The sequence below is a fragment of the Cicer arietinum genome, chromosome 3 (genome assembly GCF_000331145.2).
Source record: "Cicer arietinum cultivar CDC Frontier isolate Library 1 chromosome 3, Cicar.CDCFrontier_v2.0, whole genome shotgun sequence".
Lineage (NCBI taxonomy): Eukaryota > Viridiplantae > Streptophyta > Magnoliopsida > Fabales > Fabaceae > Cicer > Cicer arietinum.
The window spans coordinates 62,976,147-62,982,146 of NC_021162.2; the positions used below are offsets into that span (position 1 = coordinate 62,976,147).

The window sequence follows — 6,000 nt, forward strand, 5'->3', positions numbered from 1 at the left end:
AACTAAGAGAAATAATACATTGCAGCAGACAAAATAAAAATTATATTGTATCTTAACACATGCTAGTGACATATTTGCGCCTGATAAGGCCGATGCTTTATTTATTTATTTTTATTTTTTATTTATTATAGATAACGACGATGCTTCATTATTGCATTCGACACCTTATTAATATTTTAACTTCTTTTATATTTTGAAGAAATATTTATATTTATTTAAAAATAAATAAATTTATAATGATTAATCTATATTTTTTAAAACATAAATAAAAAAGTAGAGATATTTGGATACATCCCTTTCTCTCCTGGAAATCAGATAATTTTTTAAAAAATAGTGGATATATTTGAACACATGCATTGTTTTTTTTTTTTTTTTCTCTATATATTTTGATATTGAGGGAGTTAATTAATAAATCCTCCATCAATAATTTTTTCGCAATTATACTTCATCCATCATTGTATATAGAGTTTCGTCAACTATATCACATTGATAAAAAAATATTAAATTTATTTTATTTTACAACTAGCATCATAGGTCCTGATTGTTGTGTGCTGTTATTGAGGGACCGGTTCAAAGGTTCAATGACACTAAATAATTGTATTTTTTATTCTTTTATTTTTATTTAACTTGTAAAATTGATCTTTTATTTTAAAGTTAAATAATTTTAATTTTAATTAAATTTTAATTAAAAAATAATGATATAATATTTTTTAAATGTTATAATATAAAAATAATAATATTAAATAATTAATATTTATGAAATTATAATAATAATATCTAAAAAAATTAATTTATGAAATTATATATTTTTGTAATTTAATTAATAATATATAAATAATTAATGTATTTTGATAGTTCTACAATATAAAATTGTAAGTTATATAATTTATGTTAAATTATAATTTTTTTAATTAAAAAATATAAAAAATAATTAAAACTGTTATATTTTAAAATAGAGAGACTAATGTAGTGAATTGATAAAATAAATGACTAAAATTATAATTAAATATAATTTTTAACAAAAAGTAAAATAAAATAAAAATTAATTTACTACATTAGTGGTCATAATATATTTGAGATAGAAAAAATATTTTTATAATAATAATATTTTTAAAGAAACACTAAAAAAGTTTATTTAATCATTTTAAAAATAATTTTTATTTAATATTTTTATCTTCTATACTTATTTATTTATGTGTGTAAATCTAAGAATGTGGTTAAGAAACCTGTAACTACAAAAATTGTTTCTACACGCTACAACAGTAACCACAGAAGAATTCATAATTTAAATTAGGGCTTTTTATGGTTGATTTTTTTTAAAACTAAACTATATCTATTTTAAAACCAATATATGAATTTAGATTTATAAGTAAATTCATTATTTGATTTAAAATCGGTTATAAAACCAATTGTAAAATTGGTTATGGTTAAACAACCGATTTATAATTAAGCAACCGATTTTAAAACTTTAAATTTTAAAATTGATGTTTTTTTTCAAAACCGAATAAAATTTGATTATTTTTAGAAAAATCATTTATTCGTAGTTTAAAAATCGGTTATTTAAAAAAATCGATTTTTTCGATAAATTTTTTTAAAAAAATTCTCACCAAATTTTTTGAGAAAAAATTCGATTTAAAATTTTTTTGAGAAAAAAAAAGTTTTTAACTTTTTCCGATATTTTTTTGAAAAAAAAGTTTAATTTTTTTTCTATAAATAAAATCTCAAAATTAACAAAATATTGGTAGTGGATAAAAACAAAATCCAAATATAAAATATAAGTGGTTATCCAACCGGTTTATAAATAAACCGAATTATAACCATATGATTTTAACCGGATATTTAAAATAGATTTGTATCCGATTTTAGATTTGAGTCTCATAATCGGATAAAGAATCTAAACCAACATTTAACCGAAGAGTCCATTCTTGGAACCGATAATAAAATTTAAAAATCAAGGTTTAAATATATCATTGTCTCTACAAATAAGTTATTTCTTTTTTATCTTATTATTTTTGTTTGAATTTAGTTTCTCTAAACTTATAGACAACTTTAATCTTTAACGTCAATGTTGAAAAAAAAAAACTTGCAAACATTAATAGCACGTAATCTTATAAATTCACACCAATATATTATTTTTATAATATATTGAAAATTAAAATAATTTATATTATTAAATAATAAATTAATTAATTTATTATTTAATAATTAGTGTTATTTCATATAAAAATATATAAATTAAAAATAGAGTGAGACGTTAATAAATAGGGTAAAGAAGAGAAGAGTTATTATATGATAAATAAATAAATTTATTAATTAATTAATAATATAAAATATTTTAATTTTTAATATATCATAAAAATGATGTATTGATATGCATTTATAAGGTAACGTGCCACAATTGTTGGACAACTCTTTTTTTGTAACGTTCATTTGACCACAGTACTAATAATCATTTGACTAAAGACATTTTAATTTTAAATGAATTAAATCTAAACAAAAAACTTACAAAGACTAAAATAAAAAATCATATACTTGTAGAGACTAAAGACATATTTAAAATAAAAATAAAATTTCAATGCATGCACATGTAAGAAACTCTTTTTTTATTTATTTAAAAAATTATATTTATCCATTCAAATTAAAAGAGTTCAACGACCGAGAACACATTATAAATTCTTTTAAATTGAAAAGAGTGAATATGCAAACAAACGTACATCCACAATCGTCTAAATATTTTTGGAGGTCATGTTTGAATCAAAAAAATTGAATCCCTAATAAAATAATACAATTTTAAAAATTATAAAGTATTTTAAAATATTATAATTTTATCGATATTGTAAATAACATCTAAATACAACTTCAAACTAATAGTAACATTCTAGCTATTTAAAAAGAGTTATCATTCTAACACTTCTTGAAACAAATTTATTTTTATAATTTAATTAATAACATATAAATAATTAATGCACCTAGATAGTTCTACATTATAAGATTGCATGTCACGTCATTAAAAATATCTCAAACCACCATTTTTTAGTTAAAAAATTTAAATGAGAGATTAAAATATTCAATTTTTAAAATAGAAGTATTAATTTCACAAATTGATAAATATAGGTAAACTAAAATGTAATAAAATCTTATTTTTATTTAAACTTTTTTTAGAATATCTATTTTTTTAATCAAGTAGTCTAATGATTCTCACACATCTTAAGTGTTGAGAAGTACACAATTCCATGTGTGAACCCAAACTTTAACACATCAATATCTCTCCAGTTATAACTGAGTTATACTTATGAAATTTGATTGGAACTCTATAGTATACAATACTAGAAAATTGCATTTTAGCTGCCATATTTAGCGTCGGTACGTAACTCCGACGCTAGTTAGCGTCGGTGTAACGTCGGTCAAGCTGACGCTATGGTGACAAATTTTATTTTTCAAATTTATAAGCAACTAGCGTCGGAGGGGGAGACGCTGTGTTTTAGTGTTTTTCTAATCGACCAAACGTGCTTTAGCAAAAGTGTGCGTACAAGTCTTGATCATTGTCCTGCTGACCCTCCAAGACCAAAAACTCACTCCTTCTACAAGGTTTTAACTGCTTCTGATACTAGTACCCATGGTGGATTTTCTGTTCTTAGGATCGCTAATGAAAAAGTTGCCTTGGCTGTCCAAGCATATGATTTGGTAATTATCGTATCCTGTTACATGCGTTTAGTAAGACCTTTGTTAATGCTTGTCCAAGCATAAATCTGGTCAAATATCATAATTCGACAATTCTACCATTTGTATATTTACTTTTTTGTGTGCGTTTTATTACACTATGGTGTTTTATTGTCTATAAAATATCACTACAAACATGGATCTTATATGGTTTAATTTTATTTTCATTTTGTTCCACCACATTTTCCTTACATAATAGAAGCTGGATAAATTATACTTGTTCAGTGGTTGAAACTTGTGACTATTTTAGACGTGATAATGGTTTAGATAATGCTTGTTTTAAATTTGATTATGCTTCAATATATTCATGAGCAGGTTGGAGAACAATGTTGGTAATCCCAGAACTTGATAGGGAGGTTCAACTCTTTCGGAAATTGAAGAAAAAGTTGTGAGGTGCTTATTAATTTTATCATCTTTTATTTTTGTCAATAAAATAAAGTGGCATTTTAGAAAACCAGCATTATGATGAAGGCTGGTTATCAGAACTCTCGTTTTGCTCATCAGGTAAAAAACCAACATTTTTTGGTGCTGCACAACATCATTATTCATGTTTGTTTTCACAAGCATGTTGTTTATTTGCAAAATTATGAAAATGTTGATTCCTTACAGTAAGCCTAAGTCAAGTTTTCCAAAATAGAATAATTCCTTTCCCACAACTTTCAAAAATAAACCAAATTAGTGGAGTTAATTTCTTGGCAATTCATTAATCTTCTTGGTAGTATTAGTGGGTTTTTCTTGTTATATAGTTGTTGATTTCAATTATTTGAATTGCTGGATTTTGTGCTATATTCATCTTTTATATCAATAAAATTGTTTGGCTTGTTAAAAATAAGAGAGAAATAATGAGTTAATTTGTATGGGTCACTTTGTTCAATCAATTTTAGGTCTTTTCTTTTTTGTCAACAAAATGATAAAGTTTCTTGTAGTTGATTGTTGATTCATTCTAAATTATTTGAGAATAATATAGAGAACATTTTTGCTATCAATTATGATTTTGTAGGAAAGGCAAAGAGTAATTGTCACAAATTATCATAGGGACACACCATGCATAAATTGCTTCCACTACTCTTGGACTTGACACTTCGTGTCCACTACTCAAGACATGTAGCAAATCCTTTTCTTTCTCAAAATAGTTGGGTTTATGCTTTACACTGTGTTTGTATAGAAATCCGTTTCAATGGCAAGCCAACAGTAAGATCAATATCCTTTTAATTTTTTTTAAAATATTTTTTGTACATTCATATCATAATTTAGTTGATGTCCAAGGAAGTATTGATTATTGTATGTTTGTATGTATATTTTCTTCAAGTAGGAATAATAGCTAATGTTCTAGAGTTTTATCTATAAATAGTACTTGCCTGTGTCAGTTTTGCAGTGGATTATCTTAGATATTCATTTTGCAACAGTTGAAAGGCAAAAGGTTTAAATTGTGAATTTCAGTGGCAGTAGACACATGTTAATTATATGCTCTTTTGTAGATATCAACCTCAATGCAAATATGACTTTTGTTCTTGAAGAGTTCAAGAATTGCATACTCCAATAAAAGATGGTGGTCATTTCTGATAGCTTTAAAAGAACTCGCATTTTGTGGCTAGACTAGATGATATCTACAAAAATTCAAAGCTTTGTTTCTCCTTGATAAAAATTCTGAGGTCATTAAGATTTTTTTGTATTTGTCCATTTGTTTACTCATTCTTTCATGATAATTATGGATATGGTCTAGTTTAGAGTCTATGTTAGATTGGTAATCATTTGTTCTTTTGTTGTATTTATATTATCATAATCTCTAGTTCATATGTTCTTTTAGAAAGAAATCCTTAGTCGTTTTTATTTCATGAACTTTTCTCCCTTTACACCTCAATATATAATTTTTTTTTACATTGTTGGTACTCCTGATTTTTTGAGCTGTTTACGGGGACCATGTTGATAGTTTATGACTGTCAGTTTATCACCAACCAACTGTATTTGCTACATTGTTATCAGTTGTGGACTGCTACTAGCCACAATTATCATGTTGGCAACACTTTAAAACCATAAGTGCTCTAAAATTGGTTGGAAAAACTGCATTCTTTCTGTGAACAAACTGAATCATAACTTTTACTCTCACATATTGTAGTATTTTCACAAGGTAGACAAAATAGAAAAGTGAGGTATAATTGATATATAATTGATTATTTGCATGAAAGGCGTGATGGGACATTAGCGTCGGTCATCTGACGCAACTATTTTAGCGTGGCAACTGACATATGTAGCGTCAGATGTTTCAATTTTGTTCATAGT

At 24.8% G+C, this 6,000-nt stretch overlaps 1 long non-coding RNA gene across 1 annotated transcript; it reads left to right on the plus strand.

Annotated features, from left to right (window-relative positions):
- Positions 1-3,249: 3,249 nt before the first annotated feature.
- LOC101511626 (uncharacterized) lies at positions 3,250-5,561 on the plus strand. The gene is made up of 4 exons (XR_001143518.3): positions 3,250-3,684; positions 4,036-4,113; positions 4,721-4,911; positions 5,199-5,561. It is a non-coding gene; the product is annotated as an uncharacterized lncRNA (long non-coding RNA).
- The last annotated feature ends 439 nt before the right edge of the window (positions 5,562-6,000 follow it).